Below are 26700 nucleotides of genomic sequence, written 5' to 3'. Positions count from 1 at the left end.
AAAACAATATTTAAGTGAATCTTATAAAATAATAATACATTTTAAAGGTTTCCCTTGCATTAGCATGTATGCAGTATCCTAATACATTTGTTGCTTATCTCAGCTATTCACAAATTAATATGGCAATGCTCAACTTACTGGTAAAAATGCAGGGCCATTTACACGTTATATGCAAATTAGACTAATGTATATGCATCTTTAGGAATCTTAGCAGTACATAAACATGTCCCAGGGTATATCGGTGAAATTCTACATTTTGCCAATCGAGAACAGATGCCAAATGTTACAACTTATTTCAGAATGTCATGGACACACTGCAGATGTTTCTGAAGTCCATAGCACTAAACAGCTATCCCAAGCTCTCCATGGAAATGCACAAATGTTCCTAGACTAGCCAAAATAAGAACATAGTTAAAAAAAAGCAAAATGGAGCCATCTGAATGTCAAGCTTACAGCAATCTGAAGGTCTGCCCATCCAACAGTGTGTGCCATACCATAGCAACTGAAACAAATCATAAAGCCATAAAAGTAAACAATCACATACATATTGACATGTATTCCCTTCCCCCAGAAAAAAACAAAAAAAAAAAAAAAAACCAAAATCACATTTCTACTGTGCTACATGACACACACTGATGTTAGGCAGCCAAACAAATAACTTTTACCAAGAAGCACTATCAATGTATTTTATTAACAATGTATTTACATTTTTTATGACACATGCCAAGGAAAGATAAGCATTATGTGACAAAGCTGTTTTGGTTACACTGAGCTTGTATCATTGCCTGTTGTAATAAGCACGCTAGCAAAAAGGGTTTGGTTAAAGTGATATCACATCCTACAGGGTGTGATTCTAACCCTTCTTAATACATCCCTCATCATGCTTTCCTCATTTTTGTTCTGTCTCTGAACGATGGCAACTCCTGTGAAGGTTCAAGGGCATGCTCCTAGCTGGTCTGATAAAGAGAACTTGATCATGCTTTATCTTTTGCATGATTCATACCTGGGGACAATCAAGGCATGCATGAGACCTAGCACATGCAAAAAGATCAATATCTGATATGAGTCTGCTGACTACCTGTTAACACTGTCAGGTATAACCCACTTTAGTCATCAGTGCCATTCCATGTATGAAGACTTGTAGAAGCATATGGCTGACCAGCTGGCTGAGTGGGTAGACCAGGTTGTGGTGAAAAGGCAATATTAAAATGGTTAACAAGTTTGCATAAATACAGATATTTGTAAACACAGATCTGTTTAATTGAAAATATTACTTGTACTGTTATTATGAAGTCCTCAGGAAATCATTAGTATGTAATCATGCATGCATCTTTTGAACAAAGAGGAATGTTACTATTGTGCTAATATAGTATAATAATAAACAAAAATCTAAGACAAGTGTGTTAAAAATAATAATCGATATATGTAACTGTGTAAATTATGTACTACTTTACAGATATCAGTAATGGTGAGTGGATATAAAAAGTTGTGAAATAAGAATTGCAGTTACACATTTATAATTTATTATCATTGCAGGAAAAGAGTCATAACAGTTATATTACATGAACCCAGTTTTGTGCAGTCCACACAAATGTACGAAAGTAAAACAGTTGCTTTACATGGTTGTTTATTCAATAGTAATTCTAACTGCATATACAACATGGCTAAAATCTCACACACCACACTCTAGTTAGACTGCAGGTTGAGGAGGTCTGTGTTTTTGTGAGAACATGCTATTTTAATTCAGTATTACCTATTAAATGAGACACATTTTTGCAGAAAAGGAAATGCATACTTCCATGAATTGACGCATTTCTGTATTTGTAATTAAGTTTTACCAGAACACAATATTATCTGCATTTTAAAAACAACATTCAAGACACACTTCATATTTAATATTTTCCTTCTGAATAAAAGGGAATATTAGTACAGTATTGTACTATAATTATACAAGTATACATATGTAACTGAAAAGAAAAAAAGGAATTATTGCTTAGACACAAATAAATAAATTTATATTTATATGTAGAAGAAATTCAAATACAAGTAAACAAGATTTGCCTTCTCTGTTTTAGTCATAGTTGAAGGAGAAATGATATATAACAACCAGAAGCAAAAGAGACAATTAAAGAGTTCGGTGAAATCCTCCAGTAAGTATAACAAGTGTCCAAGTGAATATTTTGTCTTACTAGTTCGTAGTAGATATAAGAAATCATTAATTTAATGTAATGGTAAAAATAAAAGTAAAAAAAGCACTGATTTCTATATTACTCATAAGGAAAAAACTGTTATAGCTTTGCAGATGACAGAAATGCAACTGAAGAATTAATAGATAAAGGTAATGTTTTCTAAACTCATTTTAACCTGATTACCTGCAATAAAGATAGAGTATTTTTGCACTATATGCCATTTATAGCAAGTACATACATTGACGGAAAAATAAACACCCCTTCAAAAAGTTGAAAGTCTTACCATTTAAATTCACCACAAGCGTGCATAAAAAAGCTACTCATATCCTTCTTCCCAAGTACAAAAGCACATCCCAAATGACTACTCCCATTGTATGCATAAGCACTTCCTGTATGCAAGATTTACCTCAATAAAGATTTTACTGCAGTATTTCAATAGTATATGAAATAGCATGTAAACAGTGTTGTGTGGATCTATTATGCTTTTTCTGTTTTGCCTCTCCCCACCCCTTTTTTCTCTGTTTTTCTTATTTTTCTTATGCATTACTTTCTCCTTTTTTGTTTTGTTTCTCCCCACTCATTTTCTTTTTTTACAAGTTCAAATCCCTCAGGAGCTGACAAGGCATGTATCTCCCAAGCTAGGGAATGGTTACTCTCTGACCATCCAGGGACATCCTCGCAGGATTGGCGTAGAGGTACCAGCCCTGCAGGCATGTGGTAGCCTGGCAAGCCTTGCAGAAAATGGGGGGTTTTGGAGTTTTATTGAGGATGTACTGGTGGAGGTAGTGGACAGGATAGTTCAGCCAGTCAAAGCCTCTCTTTCCTCTGTAGAATACAAGTTCTCCCAATTGGTGCCTACCTCTGCACCAAAACAGGCTCCTACCCCCTCAGCATTGGGGTTCTCCACTGCAACACCATCTGGTATTGGATGCACTTGAGGATCTGTGGGCTGGGATTCCAGCTTGCACTTCCTCATCCCTTCTTCCTTTAGCCTTTCTCCTGCACCCTCTTCCCTATTTTACACCCACACTACCCTTTCATAAAAAAATTGAAAAAGGTAGAGGGATCTACCCCCTTTCAAAAATAGTGCCCATCTTCTCCCACCTCCTCCACCATAAACCCACTTGATATTTTTTCCCCTTTTGTATTCCCCTCTCAGTTTTGTTTCCACTTTTTCAATCTATCCTATCACCCCCTTTCTGTTCTTTAATGAAAACATCAAGGTGTCCACAAAACATGATATGCATATAGAAATATAATATAAACCCTTTTCTTCTTAAAAAAATCCATCTTTGCTGCTGCTCATTTATAATGCAGGCTCATGAATATCCTGAATGGTCTACAGCCAAGGGTTTATTATAAGACTGGCAAACTCCAAACTGGTTGGACATTTTAAGATGCCACTAAAATGATCAGAGGTGCTCTCCAGCCTGTAAAGTAAGAATTACTGTTTCTATTTAAATATTGAAAGCAGTTTTACTTTACTGAGAACTAATGCAGAAATTGTAGCAAGTGTTAGTAGTCTGTGTGTTGTCTAAGAGCAATTTTTTTTAAACATCTTTTTTAGCATATATGACGGTTCTTGCTCTGAGCCAGTAGTCAAGGAGCCTCAATCCTCACCAGTGACACTGGAGAGGGATGGCCAGTAGGAGCAAAAATGGATACACACAGTATTTTGAGCTGCAGTTCTGTGCATCAAGCACAATTTCCCTTAAGAGCACATGAGGAGCATACTCCTTACACTGGACTGGACTCTCTCTCTCTCACCAGGCCCCAAACAAGACTCCACATTGACCACTTTAGAGCGGTATGTTCTTGTTCCATGTAGCTGACACAAACACTTGGATATTTGATTTTCACATATATACACACACATAAACACACACACCTACCTGAGAAAGGCTGACACAGATTTACCAGCTATGCTCCCTCTGCCTAGACTATAAAGTAATTACACTGCCACCAGTCAGCTACTGTAAGGCTCTTACAAGGGTACTCAGTTATACTGAGTAAAATTAATACTAATACAAATGGTAGAGTTTGACCAATGCAGCAAGGCTTTCAGGAGCAGACACAGTGTCACTAAAATAAGCAGAAGTATTGTTAAGATTTATTTATTTATTTATTTGTTCCAGTTTGATTACCAGGGAAGGCCACTGGGTCAACATGGCCCATATTCAGTGGAGGCCCGGGGAGAAAAGCTCCGAAAATACATACAAAATATATTACATACAGGATTTCAACACAATCAAGATTTTAGAAAGCATTAAACAGTTTACAGAATATGTTTTCAAGGAATACAGGACAGTATGAAAGTACAGTTCATATTGAAATTGATTACAATTTTGTTTTTTTACATTAAGTTATGCTTATTACATTTGCATAGTAAAGCAGTAATTCTTTGAGATTCCAAAACTGAGAGTTAAGGTTGTATAGAAATTGCCTGTGGTGAAGAGATTCAGGGAAAGAGAAATAGTGGTGGTGCTTTGGGTGAAAGTATTAGAGATAGAAATTAGTGCTCAATATTTACAATATTTACATGTTTTGTTGAGCAAGTATAGTTCTAGGAGTAGAAGGATTGTATAGTATTTACAAGTTTTGTTGAGCAAGCATAGCTGTAGGAGTAGAAGGATTAGGTAGCATTTACCAGTTTTGGTGAGCAAATCTAGTTCTAGGGGTAGAAGTAGTTAAGTAGAGGCATAAAGCTGCAGGAGATTGCAGGGAGAGATAAATATAGTTGTAGGAATATGTCTATAGGAGGAGGATAGGGTAAATGTATCAGAATGAGGAGACTCTTATACTAGAAGTGATCCCAGATTAAGTAGGGAGGAGACAGGGGCATTTCTGTTTAGTAGACAGGTCTTTGAAAAGTAGGGCCTTGAAATTTTTGGTGTTTGAGGAGGTTCTTAGTGGGGAAGGGAGGGAGTTCCATTTTTTGCCAAGGGCATAGGAGAGAAGCAGCTGGCCAGCAGGATGTTTAGGTTTGTGGATAGAATTAAGTTCTGATATTCATATCTAAGGACTCTGTTGGGAATATAAGGCAGAAGGATATTAGTTTGAGTGGGGCATTTAGTAGGATAAAACATGAGTGAGTGTGCTATGGAGATTTGTAGGTAATCTAAGTGGTTTGGTAGTTCTAGCCAGCTCAGGGATTGTAGGGTGAGGCAGTGATGAGTGGAGTTTTTGGATTTGGAGGCAAATTCAGAGATTTTATTGTAGCAGCTTTCGAGATTAGAGGTGGTAGAGGAAGACAGGTGGTTAGGAGAGGTGCACCATATAGTAAGGAAGGAAGGAGAAAAGTAGAAGCCAGAGTGAGCCTAGTTGTGTTTGAGAGAAAGTGGTTATCCCTATACAACATACCTAGCTTTTGGTGTTTTTTTTTATGTTTTGTTGTACATATATATGGAACTTTAGTTGTTCATCAACAATTACGCCGAGAAGTGTAGCGGAAAGGATGACTTCTATAGGTGTGTTTGTTTGGCTGAGGATTTTGAAGTCACTTTTATTGAAGGAATAGTTCTTAGAGGGTGAGAATAGAAGAATTTTGGATTGCTAGCGTTAAGAGAGAGGTGGTTTTGGTGCATCCAGTTTTCAGTTTTTAAGAAGGCAGTTTGGGTTTTAGACAGCAGTTCAGGGAGGTTTGAGGCAGAGCAGACTAGGATAGAGTCATCCGCATATTGAATGATTTTGGTGTCAGGAATAGCAGTATGGAAGTTATTGATGAAGATGTTAATTAGCAGAGGACCGAGGATAGATCCCTGTGGGACACCAGTGGGGGTGGGTAAGAAGGAAGAGATGGTGTTTTTCCATTTGACAGCCTGAGATCTGTCTGATAGGTAGCTGGAGAACCAGCAAAGAGTTTTAGATGAGATGTGAAGGTTAGAGAGATATGGTAAAGAAGATGGTTGTGGGAGATAGAGTCAAAAACCTTGGACAGATCAAGTAGAATAGTAGAAACTAGCTGCCCTGAGTCTCTGGCTTTATTAACAGTATTTAGAAAGAGATTAGGGCCATATTGGTGCTGTGGCCAGGGTGGAAGCCATGCTGGGTGGGTGTGAGGAGGTTATTTTGGGTGAGGAATGACATAAGTTAGAGGTGGATACACTTTCAAGGATTTTAGAGATAGGGGAGAGTAAGGCACATGGGAGAGTAAGGCAATAGGGTGGAAGTTTGAGATGCAGGTATTTTTTCCTCCCTTGTGGAGAGGGAGAATGAAAGCTGAGTGCCAGAGCTTGGGGAAGTAGGATTCTTTTATTGATCTGTTTATAATGATACTGATTGGGAGAGCGATCCCATCTACAGCAAGTTTTAGATAGGATGAGGGGATGTTGTCGGGTGCATTAGAGCATGGCTTGAGTTTGGATAGGAGTTTTTTTATGAGAGTTGTAGAGACAGGTTTGAGCTCATATAGAGGAAGATGATTGTTTGTTGTGATTGGCGGGGGTGGGTGAGGATTAGCTGGGTTATTGTTGGGAAAGGATTTAGTGAGGGTGAAAATAGTTTTGATGATGAAAGAATTAAATTCAGAGCCTAGTTCAAGGTCAGTTTTGCTAGGGTTGGGGCAGGGATTAGTTTTTTAGCCTGGATGGAGAAGTGAGTTTATACACTTCCAGAATTGTTTAGGATTATTACGGTTGCTAGACTGGAGCTTAGTGTAGTAGATTTTTTTGTCTTTGTTGATTAGCTGTTTAGCAATGTTGCGGAGCTGTTTGTATTGAAGTAACATGTATGGCAGGTTGTTTTTTTTGGTGACGTTTCCATAGTTTGTCCCCTTGGTGCATAATTTGTTTGGTCTTTTGGGTAAACCATGGAGCTGTATTATTTTTGATATTTTTATTTCTTGGGGGAGCTACAGAGTTTAAAGTATCAAGGAAGACAGCGTTGAAATGGTCTATAGCTTTATCAAGGGATTGGGTGTTTAGCATGTGCCAGCACATTTGTTTGAATAAATTAGAGAAGGTAATGAGGTTGAAGTTGCTAAGGTTATGAGTTTGGATAAATTGATGCTGGTAAGGGGAAGAAGTAGTAGAGCGATGGATAAAGGCAGGGAGATGGTCACTAATGGTATCAGGAATTGTGCCAGAGTTGGTTATTCTGTTAGGGTTAGAAACAAGAATCCAGTCTAAGGTGGATCCTGGGGGATTAGTTTTGTTAGGTCGGGTGATAGTGAAGATAGTCTGAGTGAAATTGTAGATATTGATGGATAGGGAAGGGGAGGGGCAGTTGAGTTTGTTCCAATCAATATTTACATCTCCTAAGATGTAAGTTTCATAGTTGATTTTTTGGAAGCCCATAGGAGAATTTCTTCTAGTATTGATATATTATTTCCAGGGGAGATATAGAGGGCAATGAAGCAGATATTTTTGTTCTTGTTTAATTTTAGAAGTCCAGCAGTTAGTTCAGTGTTCTGAAATTGTGGGATTGGAATTTGGAGAGGAATTAAGGTGAGAAGATTAGAATAGACTAGGGCACAGCCTCCACCTTTTTTAATAATTCTGTCATTTCTGACAATATGAAAACCTTGTGACAGGATTTCTGAATCAGAGATGGAAGGTTTGTGCCAGGTTTCAGATATAGTTAGGATGTCAGGTTGGTTACGGCTCAGCCAGGAGTGAAATAAGTGAGATTTATTACTAAGACTTTGAGCGTTAATTGTAAAGATCCTTGGGTATTATGTAGGGTGGAGAGGGCTGTGGGATTATTGGAGTTGTTAGATGTAATGGGGCCAGGATTAGGATGGATGTCACCTGCTAGCATTAGTAGGAAGAGGGAGACATCCTTTTGGCATGTAGGTTTATAAGGTCTAGGTTTGGGAAAGTTATAAATTAAAGTAGGAGACATTATCTTGACTTTAGAGGAGGAGATTTTAGGATGGAATAGGAGCAGAGGATTTGTTTGAATGAGGGAAGGTGAGATAGAGTGGAAATGAAAGGCAGAATGAGGGTATGGGAAAGTTTGTATGGAGGTAGTTTCTGTTGGAAGTGTAAGGCAGGTATGGGAGGAATAAGAGGTAGCTTGGTGTAAGGGAATTAAGAAGAGAAGAAGGCGGTAGGGGGCTTGGGAGTAGTGGTGACTTAAGGAGAACATGTTAGAGAAGAGATGGGGAGGTAAGGATTATGATGAGTGAGAAATATTGACTTTAAATGGTATCAGCGGTTATAACTGAGAATAATGTGTAATTATTTAATAGAGGTATTAAGGGAGTTTAGGGAGGGGGAAATAGGGCTTTCAAGATCTATTGGGAATTGAAGTAGTTTATGGGAGGGTATAAGTTGAAGGGTAGAAAAGAGTGTAGGAGTGTATGAGAGAGGGATTTATGTGGGAGAGGTAATGAGGAGAGGAAAGGTATTTGCTAATTGGGCTATGGGGGTGTGGTAATGGGAGAATAAAGCTGAGAGCACTGGGGGCGGGTGAGAATTTGGGACAAGGTAGGGGAGCGGAGTGAGCCTGCAGGGCAAATGGAGCGGGAAGAGCTAAAGAGGTGAGTGCTGCAGAAAAGGTATCAGCTAAGTGTAGTTTGATAGCTATAGTAGAACAATTTTAACTGCAGGTGACAGGCAAGGTAGTGTAGGTTGACTTTTCAGGAGGGTATTGTAGAGAAAAGAATGTTTATAATTTAATGTCAGCTAGCTCTTAGAGAGATACTAGAAACCAGTATGAAAAAATAATTTAGTGAATATGAATTTCTGCTAGCTATTAGAGTGATACTAGAAACCAGTAGGGAGAGAGCTAAGAGGCTAGGGGTTGTATAGGCATATACTGCCACCTAGTGGAGAACAGTAATAACTATCAGGGGAATTAAAATAATAAAAGTATCTCTAAAAGACAAGCTCCAATAAAAGGTATAGAAATGTTTCATAATAAATAATAAAATAGAAAACAGGAGAATACTGAATATCTAGTTACAATAAACATCAGAGTTTCAATCACAGGAGATATAAGAAATATCACAATTGGATAGATTCACACAGATGCAGAAAAACAATACTTAACTAATCTCAATATATTTTCCCTAATGACTAAAGAATTACTGTTCCCTAGTTAAGTTACTTACTACAGCAAGGCAAGATGAGTGTTGAGTTGCTTACTACAGCAAGGTAAGATGATGTGTGAGGTTGTGTGTGATATCTGTGAGAAATCGTTCCTGTCAGGTTCCAAAAAACAAAGTGCTGTTGTGAGAGTTCCTTCATATCTATCAGTAATATCTAAAAAGATCATTGCAGTGCTGGTTATAGAATGACATCACATCTGGTCACATGACTCTGGTACAATACACACCCAGAGCTTTGCTAAGATCTGTTGCAGCATCTGAAATCTATAAACAATTTCAAAAACATCCACTCTTCCAGGGTAGCAATTAGTTCACCCCTAAGGGCAATACAGCAAAACTCCTAGTCCTGGTTTTCCCAGACATGTTTGTCTCTGGCTCCAATCAGACCTGTAAGTTAAAATCTTTATGGCCTAAACCAACCTATTTAATTTTCAACCTATTTTTTTTTCAAAATTAGCTGGACTGAGATTAACCTCTTCCCTTCCAGAATTCTCGGTTAAAAGATATACATTTAATCAGTTATGATAATAGTACTGTCTGACATGCATGTATATTTCTTTTCAGTCCAGCAGGACCCACTGCTGATGCATTTTTAACACAAGCAACTTTACAAATATATTTTTAACACACACATCTGTACAAATCAGTTTGACATAAAATTCTTTACAAAACTCCAACTGGCTATGCTGGCATATGTTACACATGCACTACCCTACTCTCCCTGGCACAGATGGCATTACCTCATATCATCACAACATATATGGTGGTAGGAAACACTGCTACAAGGCTGTTATAGAGAAAGTACTCTTTATTCATACAACATAATTATAAGTGCATTTGTTTCACTGAGCTGTGACCTTAAAAAAACTATCATTGAAAACATGGTGAATAAGAGTACAAATGGTTTGGCTTCATCACAATAAAAACAATTTTGCTAGGTTTGTTCCTATGTTGTGCTTCTTTGAAAAGTATCAGTTCGTGTGAAGATGTGTGGAGAACTGTCAACATAATTATGCTGCAAACAGTATACTCATAAAACATAACAGGATGATTGTGCCTTATTTCAAGGCATAACAAAAAATAAATAATAATACATTTCATAATATAATATACTTTCAAACAACTAAGCAGTATGTCTTTGTTATCTAGCCTACTTGACCATAGTTTTCTTTGTACAGAATGCATATTTTATTAAGTTTAACAAGGTGCAATGCCAAGTAAATACTTACTAAATTCAACATTACGACACACTGATTGCATAAACAGTTTAGTCATTGCCTGCCTGCTAATCAATCTTCTGAATGTGCTATGGTAAAAAAAAAAAACAGTTTTGATCTTAATTTCTTTGTCAATACCACCTGTTAAACAAATAAAGAACAGATGCAATGGAATAATTAACAAAAGAAAACTAAGACAGATTTTATGTATGCAGCATAGGGCTGAAACTTCAAGTTCAGGGGGCTTTCCTTCCCATAGCTCTCAACATTGGGGAAAAACAGGAACGCTAAAACCACAACAGTTGATTTTACATTTAAATTTAAGATGCACACATTTTGATTAGTGAACAGTGAAGAACTTGTGATTTCTATAACTATTTTTTATCTAGTAGAACAATGCATGATGTCTACAACTGACATTTTTCAGGACACATTGCTACTGACGATATGGGCATGCACACAGACACACACACACACACACACACACACACACACACACACACACACACACACACACACACCACCTTTCGTTCATTGTTGTTGGAAAGAGGAATAGTAGAATATATCCAATGCTGCAAATATAAGCTATTTATAGTTATTTATAGCTATTTTATTTTACTGATTTATTCCATTACTTGACTGAGATAGTCTGAAATGTTCAAGTTAGCCTTTTTTCAGGGAGTCATAGAATAGTAATACACTAACAGCATAACATAGCTATAGTAAACTCTGGTAACAAAACTACAATGAATTAGCAAAAAACAGTGCACAATAAATAGACAAATAATATACACTGCTGCAGAAACATTTAATATGTTAAAGTTGCCATAGAGTGTTTAGTTAAATTGTATCTAGACAACAAGAAAGGGTAGGGAAAATGTGGGTAGTACAAATGTTCTGGGAAAAAGTCAGATATATGTTAAGGTTGAAAGATTGGATCGTTAATAGGGATGGGGTTATAATGGAGTAAAAAGAAGGGTGAGAGTGATAGAAAAAGAGAGACAGAGAGAGTGTAAAATTATATTTGCATTTATTACAAAGAAAAGAGGAAGAAAAGAGGAAGAAGAGAGTCAACGATGATTGGAAAAGATGGCAAAGTATCACTTACTGCAGCAGCATGAGCTGTAGTTTGATAGTTATAGTTTTATGTTTTAGTTGAAAGTTATGGACATTTGGCTCAGATTTGATGTTAGGCGGGGTGGAATTTCAGGTTTGGTTACATAGAATTTGTAATGGTTATGTTATTTGGTGAGTGATAGTTGGTTTAGATAGTGAGATCTCAGTTTTTTTTTTTTTTTGGGAGCATGTTTAGTAATAATGTGCTGCAGAAATGGACATTCTGTGGTATTGTATAAGACATTGTGTAGTCTTAAACTAAGAGAAGTTAAAGGTGGCTTGTAAGTTGGACCACTGAATTTGTAAGACGGCAGTACAATGATGTGTTCTATTACAAAGGTTGGAAGCAAATTTGCAAATTCTTTGTATGCTCTTTCTAACCTGTGTAGTTGAGTTTATGTGATTAGTAAAATTTAAAGCTAAGTTGAGAAGACTTAGGGATAGGCTTGACTATGCATTTTTAGTTGAACAGGAGTGGAGAAAGATTTGATTCTTTATAGTGTACCCAGTTTTTGGTTAGTTGAGGTGTGTCACTTCTATACTTGGAAAATGCAGAATTGCAATGTTTGTACTAAATCTTGGTCTGAAATTATGCTGGGTAGGTGCTAGGAGGCTGTTAGCAGTTAAGTGATGCATCAGATGATTTTTGTTAAGGAAGTTAATGAAGTTAAAGTTGCTACTACCTTCATGCATGGGTTTGATGTGGGAATGTTTCCAAATTATGCTAATACATTGTTCAGTGATGGATCAGTTTATTACTATGGATATTGAGTACACTGTTGAATTTTGTTCTTAGTTTTCATCTTCTTTTCTTTGAAAATGCTCAAAACCATGGATCTTAGCATGTGATCAATCTTACTTTTATACATTTTATTCTTAGTTTTTATCTTCTCTTCTTCTGATAAGGACAAAAACATGTATCTTAGCATATAACATAGTAATTCTTCTTAGCTTACCAGCTTAGTATAACAATACAGAAAATCCATCACCTTCATTTTTGTGAACTTGGTATTTCAGCTTAGAAATTTAAGTTAACTCCTGGTTAACAGAATGTAATAGTGATAATGTGAGACAAGATTGGCTGATCCTATCTTAAAAGATGTTCCATTGTCAATCAATGTTAAATATGATGGGAGTAATACACTAAATAATAATATTTCATGTTAAGCTCCAGGTTAGCACAGTGGTGCATAAGTAGCAAGGCCTGGCACATAGAGCTTGGTTGTCCATTTGTGGTTTTGTCAGGAATGCATCTGTACTGAATCTGTAGATCCTTCTTAGCTCTACAGTGTTTATTAGCAGGAGCTCCAGTTCTCTGATACAACCTAAATGTGTGTTCTAGGTGATCTTGTGATTCACCAAACTGTCTGTAGTTGGATGAAAGTTTTTATACATGAGTGTGTGTGTATGTGTGTGTGTGTGTGTGTGTGTGTGTGTGTGTGTGTGTGTGTGTGTGTGTGTGTGTGTGTGCACTCAGACTTGTGTGTACAAGTGCATGCACTCACGTGTGTGTCTGTGTGTATGCATGTCTGTGTGTGTGCATGTGTGTGTGTGTGTGTGCGTGTGCGCGTGTGTGCGTGTGTGCGTGTGTGTGTATGCATTATGTGATGCTGTGATGAGATGGCACCCACTCTTGATTAATTTTTCTGTCTTCTACCTACTCATTATTGGAGTCACTTTGGCTTTCCTGTGGCCTTGAACTGGAATAAGTGAACACTTAATGAATGAATGAATAAATGAATGTCAAGCATTGCATAGAGAAAATTTTCTTAAAAAATCATACAGCCTAACAGAAACTGTATCATTTTTTTTTAAATATCATCTGCATGGTAGTAAATGCAGTAAGTAAGACAGGTATCCTGACAGTTGCAACCTAGTAGAATAGTTCGATTAAACTGTCCCTATAAACAGCATTTGTAAATTAAACAATTAATAGCGACAACTGGGTTTGAACATATATCTTCATAGATGTCAAGAGTAAGAATATGAAGTTGCAGATAGATGGGTTCATGATGTTAAAAGAGCAGATTTCTGATACACTCTAGCTAAATCTGGTATTTACATTAACAGATGTTATCTAGCTAGATTGGAGATTTTGAGAATCATATTACAAAATAGGTGAAGATTGCATACAGTACCTTCAGACTTATGCTGGCACAATCCTAAATATACTTTTGTCAGGACAGAAACACCTGTTCTGCTTTCAGAAGATCACCTCACACCATTATGTTGTTTATCTTTTTCCAGTAATGCAATGAAGTTAAACATGATACATACCATGATGAGCATAGACTTAACATCTGTACCATTACAAATATTACTCCATTGTGTCACTTGGAAAAACAGAACATGCTTCATAGCAATTGTTCTGTGCTTCTGGCCAACCACCAGTACATTTTTTTCCATGCCTGTTCTATTATTTATCACACCCAAGTAGCAAATCTCTTTTACTGCTACTTTCAGTAAAGTTCCCTGATCACAGATGTGTAGACCATCACTAAGCAAACACTAGAGGCTGAAAGCATGGTGAGCAAGCACAGGTAGGAGACAACATTTAGCCAAATATTTAAAGAAAAACAGTTACAAACAGATTGAAATAATGTATGTTTTACTTTAATAAAGAGTTATGTAGGTATATATGCGTGCACTTATTTCATTCCATGAATTTGCCATTTTCTTTTTTGATTTCAGTTTCTGTGTGGCAGCTGTGTAATTTAAAACTGATTTATGTTCGCGTTTAGGTAGCTTGATAATAGTGTAGATTGTTACTGGGGAAATAAGATTATGTGAAAAGGGCAGTTTCATGTGCAGGGTTTTGTGGTGATCAGATTCTGGCAGAGAGGCAGCAGACTGACTGTACCTGTTGTAAATGACATTGTAAGGTGTGCTACTGTAAAGATTCGTGTAATTATACCTACTGTACGTACTGTGGTAAACTTAATTAGGTACAAAGGCATCATGTAAGGAAAGGGAATGCTGAATGTCTGCCTGCTACTGCAACTATTTCCAAGCAAGTTTGTGATCCTGTAACAATGTTTAATGTCATGTGCCGTGTCTGCTTTGTATGCTCCCTCTGCTGTCTTTTACATTGCTGTCTTCAAATATTTTATTTGATCTGGTATTATAATTTCTCTTTCTGGGTGAACACTATCATTTTCTTCATATGAGGCACATATAAGATAATTTACTGCCATTTGGCTTTGCCATGCCCTTTGTGGGCATTCTGAAGTCTTCAGTCCTATTTCATTCTTTATTGATCCTTTCTTTGCATAGACAGTTCTTCTTTGCAGAACCTCATTCTTTCTCATCTACAGTGCTGAACCTTTTAATTTCTTTCTCTGCATTCTTTGCAGCATTTGCATAGTTATTCATTGGAATCCATTGCTCAGAAAGATTTAGGAGCTATAAGCTGATATTTACAATATAAAGAATATAAGCAAAACTCATATTTAAAATACAGACTATTAGTACAATGTAGACAGCGTATCTGTTGAGACAGACCTCTCATAACATAATTATACTAAAATTACTGGCATTTAGAGGTCATCTATTTTATTTTTTTACATTTAATAGCCGCATGACCTTACTTTTCAATCAAGTACCCACCTTGCGCAGGCAGATTTTCAGGAGATTTTTTTCCTTAACCTTTAATTCCCATCTGTGCTTATTGAGAAGAGGTTAATGCTGGGCAATGATCAGTTAGCTTTTGTTCAATTCAATTTATTTAAAAGCAGGAAGATATGTAGTCTATTTAAGTCAGATATCACTTTCAACAATATCTTAAGCAGTAAAAGCTTACTTGTAACAATAAGATTATTCAATGTCATAATACAGTTACAAACTACATTCATAGTGTATTTCTGCAGATAGAAATGTAACCATAAAATTATCTTGTACCCATTACTTCTGCACAGCATCAATAATGTAATGTGAATTGATCTTTTAAACATGTCTACTTTCAGGAAATGTTTTGAAATCTTAACTTTCAGAAAGGCATGCTAGAATGTTGAGCAACAAGTGGCTAATATGTGCATTTCATTATTTTATTTCATAAACTATGCACATTTTATATATGTATATATATATATATATATATATATATATATATATATATATGTGTGTGTGTGTGCATGTGTGTGTGTGTGTGTGTGTGTGTGTGTGTGTGTGTGTGTGTGTGTGTGCATGTGTGTGTGTGTGTGTGTGTGTCTGTGTGTGTGTATAGTAAATGTATTTATTTATTTACATTTTTTGACCGGGAGTGTCCGACTGGACGTAGGTCCATTTTCAGTGGAGGCCTGGGGATAAAAGCTCCACAGTTAAAATATACAGACAGTAGTTACAATGGATTTTACATAGCAATTAACAATTTGATCAACATAGCAATTAACAATTATAAAATAGTTACAGATAAAGAACATAGTACATTAGTAGACAACTAGAATCTTTATCATCTGTGAAGTACATAACAGGCATTAACAACTGTTACAATAACAAGTTCCTGCTGTATAATAAGTAGTTAGGCTTATGAGCATCTGAGCTTGCTATAATCAAGGTAGTTAGTGGGGTGGAAAGAAAGGTAATGGGTGGATGGGGTGGGTGATATTAGAGGAGGAGTTGCAAGGGCATAGCCAGCATGTTTTTAGGTGCACTTTTAGTAAAGTTTTGAAGTGGGTGCATAATGGCACAGAGATAACCATGGATGGGAGGGAGTTCCATAATTTGGCTATGGCGCAAGAGAATCGTGAATTGGCTTTAGTGACCTGTAAGTGATTTTTGTTGCTGGATCTTAGTGGTCTGGTGGTGCGATAGGGTTGGAGTAGATTCTGAAGGGATGGGACTTTTAGTGGATGGTTTACTAGTTTGCGGGCGAGTGTGAGTTGATACCATTGAAGGAGGTGAGGGAGTTCAAGCCAGCCCAGTTCAGCAAGTGAGAGACAGTGGTGACTACGGTAGGATGCCCCTGTGGTGAATTTGGTGATTTTGTTGTAGCAGGTCTCAAGCTTGTTTAGACCGCATTGCCTTAGGTTAGTATATATTGGAGGGGCATAAAGTAGGGTGGAGATAAGGTGGGAATATGCTACTGAAATCTTTGCTGCTTTGGTGAGAAGTTGCTTATTTCTGTATAACGCTTCTAGTTTTTTGTGGACTTTTTTTTTATGGTCATGGATATGTGAATGTCAAATTTTAGTTTATTGTCTATTTCCACTCCATAAATATAATTATACACATACACAGACACACACAAATATATATATATATATATATATATATATATAATATATATATATATATATATATATAATATATATATATATATATATATCTATGTATCTACTTTGTCTGTTCAAAAATACGTTACAGTGAACAAACAAAGTAGATGCCCACTTCAGCAAAAGTGCATTTCAATGAAAGTGTACTTTTGCTGAAGCCTAGTCACCAGATCACCTGAATAAAAAAAAAAGAAAAAACACAGAAAATATGTTTTGCAGGGGGACAAGCCCCCCTGCACCCCTGCCAAAACCCCCTACTTAAATATACCAACTCCAAAATTGCACTACAGCAAGGAAAAGGGAATAGTCCCATTCTGCGCTGTATTTTGATCTCCGTACTTCGTTTTCAAAGTTTTTGTTCTTCGAACAACTGATCTCAACCAAGTGGGTTTTGAATACAAACGAAGTAAACCCATATATATATATATATATATATATATATATATATATATATATATATATATAAAACAAAAGATGCAGTGCACGATGCCAACTGTGCATGGAGAAAAAACAACAAAATAACAAGCACTCCAGCACATAAAGAAATGAAACAAGCAGTGATGTGTACTCGGCTTTAATGGCAGGTCTACATCTCCATAGATGTTGACCTGCCATTAAAGTTGAGTACGCATCACTGTTCATTTCTTTATATGCTGGAGTGCTTGTCATTTTTATATAGATATATATATATATATATATATATATATATATATATATATATATATACACAAGAACAGGACCAAAATCTTCCAGATAAATGCCTGGTTCACTATAATAAACAGTCCATACAAAGCAACTATAAATGAACCCAAGCTAAACAAATGGCAGCATTCCAATTCAGAAAAGTTTTAATAACAAAAACAAGTATGTAAACGCTTTCACAGTGAATCCCACTGCTTTTTCAGATGTTTAACTAACACTTCAATAGCTTCAGTTTAAATAAAACTCCTTAATTGAAAACCAATTAGATAAAAAAAACCTTAAAGGCATATACATATCTTCCAAACAAACATACATTAATCAAATATGAATATTTTTTCATAAAAACACATATAAAAACACATATAAAAATGGTAATGAACAGAAAGGTGTTATTTATTCATTTATTTTCTAAGAGGCCTTGCTTTAAGTAAAGGCTTAATAGGAACTTTGTCTTTAAGTCCCTTTCTGTTCATTACCATTTTTTATATGCGTTCTTATATGTGTTTTTATAAAAAATTATTCATATTTGATTAATGTATGTTTGTTTGGAAGATATGTAAATGCCTTTAAGGGGGGTTTTATCTAACTGGTTTTCACTTAAGGAGTTTTATTTAATATGAAGCTGCTGTAGTGTTAGTTAAACACCTGAGGAAGCAGTGGGATTCACTTTATAAGCGCATACGTACTTGTTTTTGTTATTAAACACTTTTTTTAATTGGAATGCTGGCATTTGTTTTGCCTGGGTTCATTTATACTTAGATAGATAGATAGATAGATAGATAGATAGATAGATAGATAGATAGACAGACAGATAGATAGATAGATAGATAGATAGATAGATAGATAGATAGATAGATAGTTATAGCTATATATATATATATATATATATATATATATATATATATATATATATATATATATATATATGCACACACACACACACACACACACACACACACACACACACACACACACACACACACACTCTTTGTTTGTATTTATATACTATATGTATCTCAAAAATCAAAGTACCAGAACTGCCGTGGCACTAAACAGAAACAGGTAACTTTAATAAAATATGTGCAATGCAATAAAACAAGATTAGCTCTTTAGAATAAAATTATTCTTCAGATCTAACAGTTAGAAATGGTAAAATAGTTTAAAATCTCTCTTTCAACCAATCAGCTTAGAAATGCAAATGAGCTGCAACATTTGTCATGAACAATATTGGTCCAATCAAAGTATTATGTGTGTGTTTGTGTGTGTGTTTGTGTGTGTGTGTGTGTGTGTGTGTGTGTGTGTGTGTGTGTGTGTGTGTGTGTGTGTGTGTGTGTGTGCTGAAAATATAGTAACAACCTGTCAGCAGTCCAAATTTTATGTATGTCAAGAAGGCCCCAGTGACGAAAGTTACTTACATATCCAATTGAACACAACAAGGAAGCAAAATAGAGAAAAGAAATAAGAAACTCTGATATAGTGGATATGAACTGGAATGAAGTAACTGCTATTGGAATTGACATAAAGTTAAGAAAATCTCCAAAATGGAAAATGCCAGAGCCAGGTGACATACCTAACTTTGATTAAAGTTATTAACATCTCTGTACCATGATTTAGCCTTAAATAAAAACTACCAGTACGAACACCTTGAAATGATACCAGATTGGCTAATCAGGGGGAAAAGCATACTCATACTTGAAAATTAATATGCAAACCATCCAAAGAACCATTGACCAATAATGTGTGCCAGCAACTGTGACACTAGGGAAATACTGCCAGTCCAGCTAGCTGGAATTTTATTAATAATTATATGTCACTTGAAAATATTAATATGATTTATATAAAAATGTGACACTGCCAGCCCAGCTATCTGGAATTTTGTAAATAATCATATGTCATTTGTGAATATTAATATGATTCATAAGCTTGTCTTACAAATGTAAGAGAACTATATGTTATGTGGATATTAAACTATTGGTGCAGAAATGTGTGTTGAACTGTATGTTATGTACTGAGCTTCAAGAATGTAACCACAGTGTACCATAGTGGAAAAGAACAGAAATGTATATAAACTATATACCTGTGCAAATGTATGTTTTAATAGTAGAAGCTGGAACATAAAGAGTTAACTTGCAAAACTTACAGAAAATAAGTTGGAATCAAAGTGTTTTATGATTGTGTTTCAGTGCAGCAAGTGGACACAATCTCTGGAGCTAGAAGTTTTTCTGTTGTCTTGAAAGTAATTTTAATTACTGGGTTTAAAATGTAAAGTGCTTTATTGCTTCCTAGCAGCTGCACATGTGAGAGATATGTACTTCTCACACAGAGATGATAAAACTCTGTTGGTATCTGTTAGCCTGGGAACTAAAGGCATGTGACAAAGAGTGATGTCATCCAGGCTAACCCAGCAGTAATATGTGATATTAATTTAAGAACTCTCTCATAGAAAGACTGGGAATTTTGTATCTTGTCTTGAACCTAGAAACATCACACTCAGCACTTTTGCTTGTGTGTTGTCTGTAAGTAAGTCTAGGGTCCGGTAATTTTTCTTAGATATAGCTAGGAATATAGTAAAGATTAGCTTAAATGTTTTCTGTATTTATTTGAGACTGTCTTGCAATGTTGTTTTAAAATATTTGCAGTGATTCTGGACTCTGCAGTTGCTGTGTTGTTTGAATATTGTCTCATTCTTTTATTATTTATTATTAAATATATTTAAACCTTTTAATTGTGGCTGGTTTGTTTAGATATATTTAAGCTCTTAGAGTACTTGCACATGCATTTGGTGATACTGTACAGGCCACTCCTAAATAGCCTTGAAAGTCTTGGTCACACTTACCATTTGGATTAATAGTAACATCACACAGTAAGATTGGGCACCCTTTGGTAAAGGCCTTAAAAGTAGTTGATAAGTAGTGGCTGGTAGCAGCTGTTAGTACCTTATAGTCTGGGCAGAAGGGGACATAGCTAGTAAACCTGTGCCAAACTTTCCCAGCTGTGTGTTTGTGTTTGTGTATAAATCAAATCTCAAAGTGTGTGTATATGTGTGTGTCAGCTACTTGGGCAGGGACACAAAGGACTGGTTGGACAAAGAGGGTGCTGGAGGTTTTGGCTTGGCCACGCAGCTGAGATCTCAACCCTATAGCTGTGTCAGTGGGGAGTCTTATTGGGGATCTGGAGAAAGAGGGAGAAACCAGCTCCAGACTGACTGTGATCTCTGTGTGCTCTTAAGGGAAATTGTACTTTACTGTGTGTGTACTTGTCATTCACCCATTGTGTACATCCCTAACTGTTGCCAGTGGTGAGGACTGAGGATCCTTGATTACTGGGCCAGAGCAGGGGCATCACATATTAATTGGTGGCAGTGGTGGGATATCCACATCACATATTACTTGTTTGGCAGTGATGGAATATCCACAACACATATTAATTGGCTGATAGTATTGAAATAGCCACATCACATATTAATTGGCTTGTAGTGGTGTGGATATTGAATTCCTTTAGCCTGTGTACAGTGGTCACTGAAGGTGTTTGTACTCTCAATCAGCCAGGCATGGAACATTCAGAGTTCATATCACAATTGTTTTATTTTTCTATTAGCTTAGTTAGTCAGGGAGAGCAGGCAATCATGTCAGCAGAGCAGTATGGCAAGCTGACAAAAAGCCAGTTGGCTGAGATGTGCCAGGCTGAACAGCTGATGCATACCAACCTGACTGAAGCAGGCATGATTTCAGCTTTAATCACAGCTGCATTGCAAAATAGCAACCAGAACCAGAAGGGCAATCAGACTGACTGTGGAGATGTACATCACTCAGAAAATGGACAGCTCAACCTTTCGACAAAGGACTTAAAAATCCATCTGGAGTTAAAGAGACTTGAGTTGGAGGCCAAGTGTATGGGAATAGAAACAGCAGAGAGACTGAGACATCCAGAGGCTGAGGAGAATGAGAGGCAGAGGCAACATGAAAAGGAGATGCTGAGTTTTTGTCAGAGTCATAGAGGTAATGGGGAAGAGAGTATCTGAGCCCCATATGCAACAAAGGTCAGTAAATTTCTTCCACAATTTACAGAGGGGTATAATTTTGATAGTTTCATTCATATGTTTGAGAGGGTATGTAAACAGTATAATGTTGAATAAGGATTCTGGTTATGGTTCCTGAGCCCCTTACTCCATGGTAAAGCTGTAACTGTAATTTCTAAAGTGTCTGATACTGATTGTTTAAATTATAATACAGTCAAAATGCATTTGCTAGAATGTTTTAAGTTAACACCTGAAGCTTATAGGAAAAAGTTTCATGAGAATAGACTCAAGGAAGGTGAAAGTGTGTGTGAATATGTTACTGACCTAGGCACTTATTTTCATAGGTGGGTGAGTGGATGTCAGTTCACCACTTTTGAACAGCTGGCAGACCTTTTTGTGAGGGAACAAGCCCTTAGCTCTTTGCCTGAGGACATGAGAATCTGGTTAGCTGATAGATGATGCAATGATGTAGATGAGTTGGGGAAGAAGGGAGACCTATACCTAGCACACAGGGCATCACTGCACAGGAAAAGGACACCCAGTGCTGCTCATGGGTCTAAGGGAACACATGGTGTGCAGCCCAGACTTCCCCAACAGAGTCTGCCAGTAACAGGTGAAGCCACTAGACCAGGTACACATCCAGGACCAAGGGTTAAATGTTTTAAATGTAGCCGGTGAGGCATGTAGCATATATATGTCCGTGGAGGCAAGGTGGGGAACAAAAGGTGGGAAAGCCATTAAGTGAGAATGACAAAATGCCAACAGTAGGTTGTCTCAAGACAACAAGGGTACCAAACTATCACCCTGTAGATTTCCTGATAGGGAATGATTTTGATAATGCAATACCATGTGTGCATGCAGTTACACACAGTCAGGCTTGGAGGCAAAGCATGTGGGTCTGGTAGACTGGCAGAGACCCCAACAGAACGCACACTTGCAGTCAGGACTGGTGAGGTGGTTACTTCAGGGAGGGAGCTACCCTGTAGAAGTGAGACTGAAGGTGAGCCATAGCTGCTTGTTGGTACTGATGTTCCCTTGGACAGAGTGACTGCAAGGGTAGAGGTGAGAAGTAGTACCCAGGCTGACAGTGAGGCACCACTGTCCATACCTCTCAACTGTACAGATTTTCGTAGAATGTCTAGATTTTTCCCCTCCTATTTTTGGTCTATTTTTCATAAAATCGTGGTTTCTGGCAAATTAGTGGCAAATCATTAAAGGCTGAAGTTAGAAAATAATGACAGAAATTTGAATTTCAGACTTCATACCCTTCAGAAAATTCATGTTAATGCAAAACCTGTTATTCTATCCACTTTCTAAGTTTGTAAGAGTAATATTTAAAAATTGTCCCTATTTTGGGCCTTTGTCCCACTTTTATTAATGGCTTTGTCCAGATTTCTTGCTCTAAGAGGTTGAGAGGTATGCTGCTGTCAGAGGATGCCAGACTTCCTGTGGAAGGGGAGCTGGGAAGGGTTACTAAGAGAGAGATGAGACAGGCTCAGCTGTCAGACCCTACATTACAAGGCCTGAGGGAGGTAACTAGTGAGGCACCTGTTTCTCAAGGGAAGGGGGGATCTGTATACTGGGACAAAGGGTTACTATATAGAGAGTGGACCCCTTTGGAAGGGCTAGAGGGTGAGAGAATACAGCAGTTGGTAGTACCCAGACCTACCATCTGGCACTTCTAGCCATAACCCATGATATTCCCTTTGCAGGTCATATGGGCATAAAATGTAACAAGAGATGCATTATGCAGCACTGCCAAAAGGTAGGCAAGTCAGGAGACAAGGAGAAAGCTCCTTTGATTACTTTGCCTGAGATTGAGGAGCCATTTACAGGGTAGCTATGGATATTGTGAGGCCTCTGAGTACCCCAAGTTCCACAGGGAATAGGTATATCCTAGTGGTAGTAGATTATGCTACCAGATACCCTGAGACAGTGGCTCTGTCCTCCATTGAAGCAGAAAAGGTGAGAAATGTTTTGTTAGAGATTTTCAGCAGGGTAGGTTTCCCAAAAGAAATACTGACTGACAGAGCTGCCAATTTCATGTCAGACCTGCTGGCTTGTCTGTGGAAGTAAAGGTCTTGTTGAGAGGTTAAACTCTACACTCAAGACAATGCTATGGGCATTTGCAAGCCAGTTTAAGAGGGATGGGACAAATATTTGCAACATATGTTGTTTGCTTACAGAGAGGTTCCCAGGAATCCACAGTTTTTTCACCCTTTGAGTTGTTGTATGGGCATAGGGTGATGGGACCTCTAGATTTGATTTGAGATAAGTGGGAGGGTGAGTGTGAATCCCTCAAGGAGTCTGTTGTGGCATACATCCTAAACCTCAGGGCAAGGCTCAGGGAACTCATGGGCTTGGCCAAGGAGAACCTTGCAGAAGCCCAACAGCAGAAAAACGTTTGGTATGACAGGAATGTTTGAGCTAGAGAGTATGCTGTAGGGCATCAGGTAATGGTTCTCATTCTTGTCAGACAGAACAAGCTGAAGGCAGCTTGGGAGGGATCCTACAAGGTGGTAAGGAAGGTTAGTGATGTTAACTACATGGTAGAACTACTAGGCAGGAGGCAGTGGCACAAATTTTACCATGTTAACATGATAAAACCTTACCATGACAGGGAGGCCCTTGTGCTAAGTATTTGTAGTACAAGGCAGGAGGAATTTGAGGAGGCTCTATGGCTACAGGGAGCCAGCCAAGAAAATCCCAAATTACTGTGATGGAGCCTAGGGTTGCAGGCATATGAAGGGACAGTGCAGCATGATACTGGGGTCATCAATGAGAAGGCAGCTGGAATCTTAAGACAGGGAGTGGGGTAAGGTATTCCTAGATAGGCTCAACCCTCTCAAGCAATGTTTCTCAAGGGTCACTTGAAAGACTAGCTTGAGTTTTCGGGTAGGGGAGAAATGTGACACAAGGGAAATGCTGCCAGTCCAGCTATCTGGAATTTTGTAAATAATTAGATGTCATTTGAAAATATTAATATGATTTATATAGAAATATGACACTGCCAGCTCAGCTATCTGGAATTTTGTAAATAATCATATGTTGTTTGTGAATATTAATATGCTTCATATGCTTGTCTTACAAATGTAAGAGAACTACATGTTATGTCGATATTACACTACTGGTGCAGATGTGTGTGTTGAACTTTATGTCATGTACTGAACTTCAAGAATGTAACCACAGTGTACCCTACTGAAAACGAACAGAAATGTATATAAACTACATACCTGTGCAAATGTATGTTTTAATAGCAGAAGCTGTAACATACAGCGTTAACTTGCAAAACTTCATGAAAATAAGTTGGAATCAAACTATTTTATGATTGTGTTTCAGTTTACCAAGCAGACACAATGTCTGGAGCTAGAAGTTTTTCTATTGTCTTGAAAGTAATTTTAATTACTAGGTTTAAAATGTAAAGTGCTTTATAGCTTCCTAGCAACTGCACATCTGATATATATATATATATATATATATATATATATATATATATATATATATATACACTTTTCACACAGAGATGATAAAACTCTGTTGGTATTTGTTAGCCACAGGTGACAAAGAGTGATGTCATCCAGGCTAACCGAGCAGCAATATGAGATATTAATTTAAGAACTCTCTCAGAGAAAGGCTTGGCATTTTTCATCTTGTCTTGGACCTAGAAACATCATACTCAGCACTTCTGCCTATATGTTGTCTGTAAGTAAGTCTAGGGCACAATAATTTTTCTTAGACATAGATAGGAATATAGTAAAGACTAGTTTAGTTGTTTTCTGTATTTATTTGAGACTGTCTTGCAATGTTGTTTTAAAATATTTCCTTTGATTCTGAACTCTGCAGTTACTGTGTTGTTTGAGTATTGTCTTGTTCTTTTATTATTTATTATTAAATATATTTAAACATTTTAATTGTGACTGGTTTGTTTAGAGATATTTAAGCTGTTAGAATACTTGCATATGTATTTGGTGACACTGTACAGGCCGATCCTAAAGAGCCTTGAAAGTCTTGGTCACACTTACCATTTGGATTGATAGTAACATCACATAGTAAGATTGGGCACCCTTCGGTAAGGGCCTTAAAAGTAGTTGATAAGTAGTGTCTAGTGGCAGCTGATAGTACATTATAGTCTGGGCAGAAGGAGGCATAGCCAGTAAAGCTGTGCCAGCCTTTCCCAGGTGTGTGTCTATGTTTGTGTATAAATCAAATCTCAAAGTGTGTGTGTGTGTGTGTGTGTGTGTGTGTGTGTGTGTGTGTGTGTGTGTGTGTGTGTGTGTGTGTGTCTGTGTGCGTGCGTGGATGCATGTGTGTGTGTGTGTGTGTGTGTGTGTGTGCGTCATCTACTTGGGTAGGGACACGAAGCACTGATTGGACAAAGGGGGTGCTAGAGGTTTTGGCTTGGCCACTCAGCTGAGCTCTCAACCCTATAGCTGTGCCGGTGGAGATTCTTATTGGGGATCTGGAGAAAGAGGGAGAAATCACCCCCAGACTGACTGTGATCTCTGTGTGCTCTTAAGGGAAATTGTACTTTAAGTGTATGTATTGTCATCCTCCAATTGTGTACGTCCCTCACTGTTGTCACCTGTGAGGATTGAGAATTCTTGATTAATGGGCCAGTGCAGGGGTGTCACAGAAACATACAAGCTATATGCAGGAATTGATGTAGACAGAACATACATCCATTTAGATAAAAATTCAGTCATGGCTTAGAACAAAAAGGAAAATAAAAGAGATTCATACAAAACTAAGGATCATCTTTTCTAAACAAAGTCAAAAAGGAGAACTGTTAAAGGAACAGGGATCTCAGTGGCATGGATAGATTACAAAAAAATTATACTATTTCATGCTGCTGGATTACAGAATGCGTAGAAACATACAAGATCCATCACCCATTCATTTATTTTATTACATTTTCTATGCAGTTGAACCCCAAAAGAAAAAAATGCTATGCAGGTTGTGAGAATCCATTATGGAGTATTTCAAGGTGATTCTTTGTCACCATTACTGTTTTTTGCATTATCCTCAATCTGCTAAGCTGTTTACTTAACGACCTAGGATGATGATTCAGTTAAGCTTTTTGCATAAACGCACAGGTTATGGATTTATTCTGATGCTAAGAAAATCATCTTGTCAAAAG

Source organism: Protopterus annectens, chromosome 11.part0, assembly GCF_019279795.1.
Source record: "Protopterus annectens isolate FY-2018-M chromosome 11.part0, PAN1.0, whole genome shotgun sequence".
Taxonomy (NCBI): Eukaryota; Metazoa; Chordata; order Ceratodontiformes; family Protopteridae; genus Protopterus; species Protopterus annectens.
Note: the sequence above shows the minus strand (reverse complement) of the source record.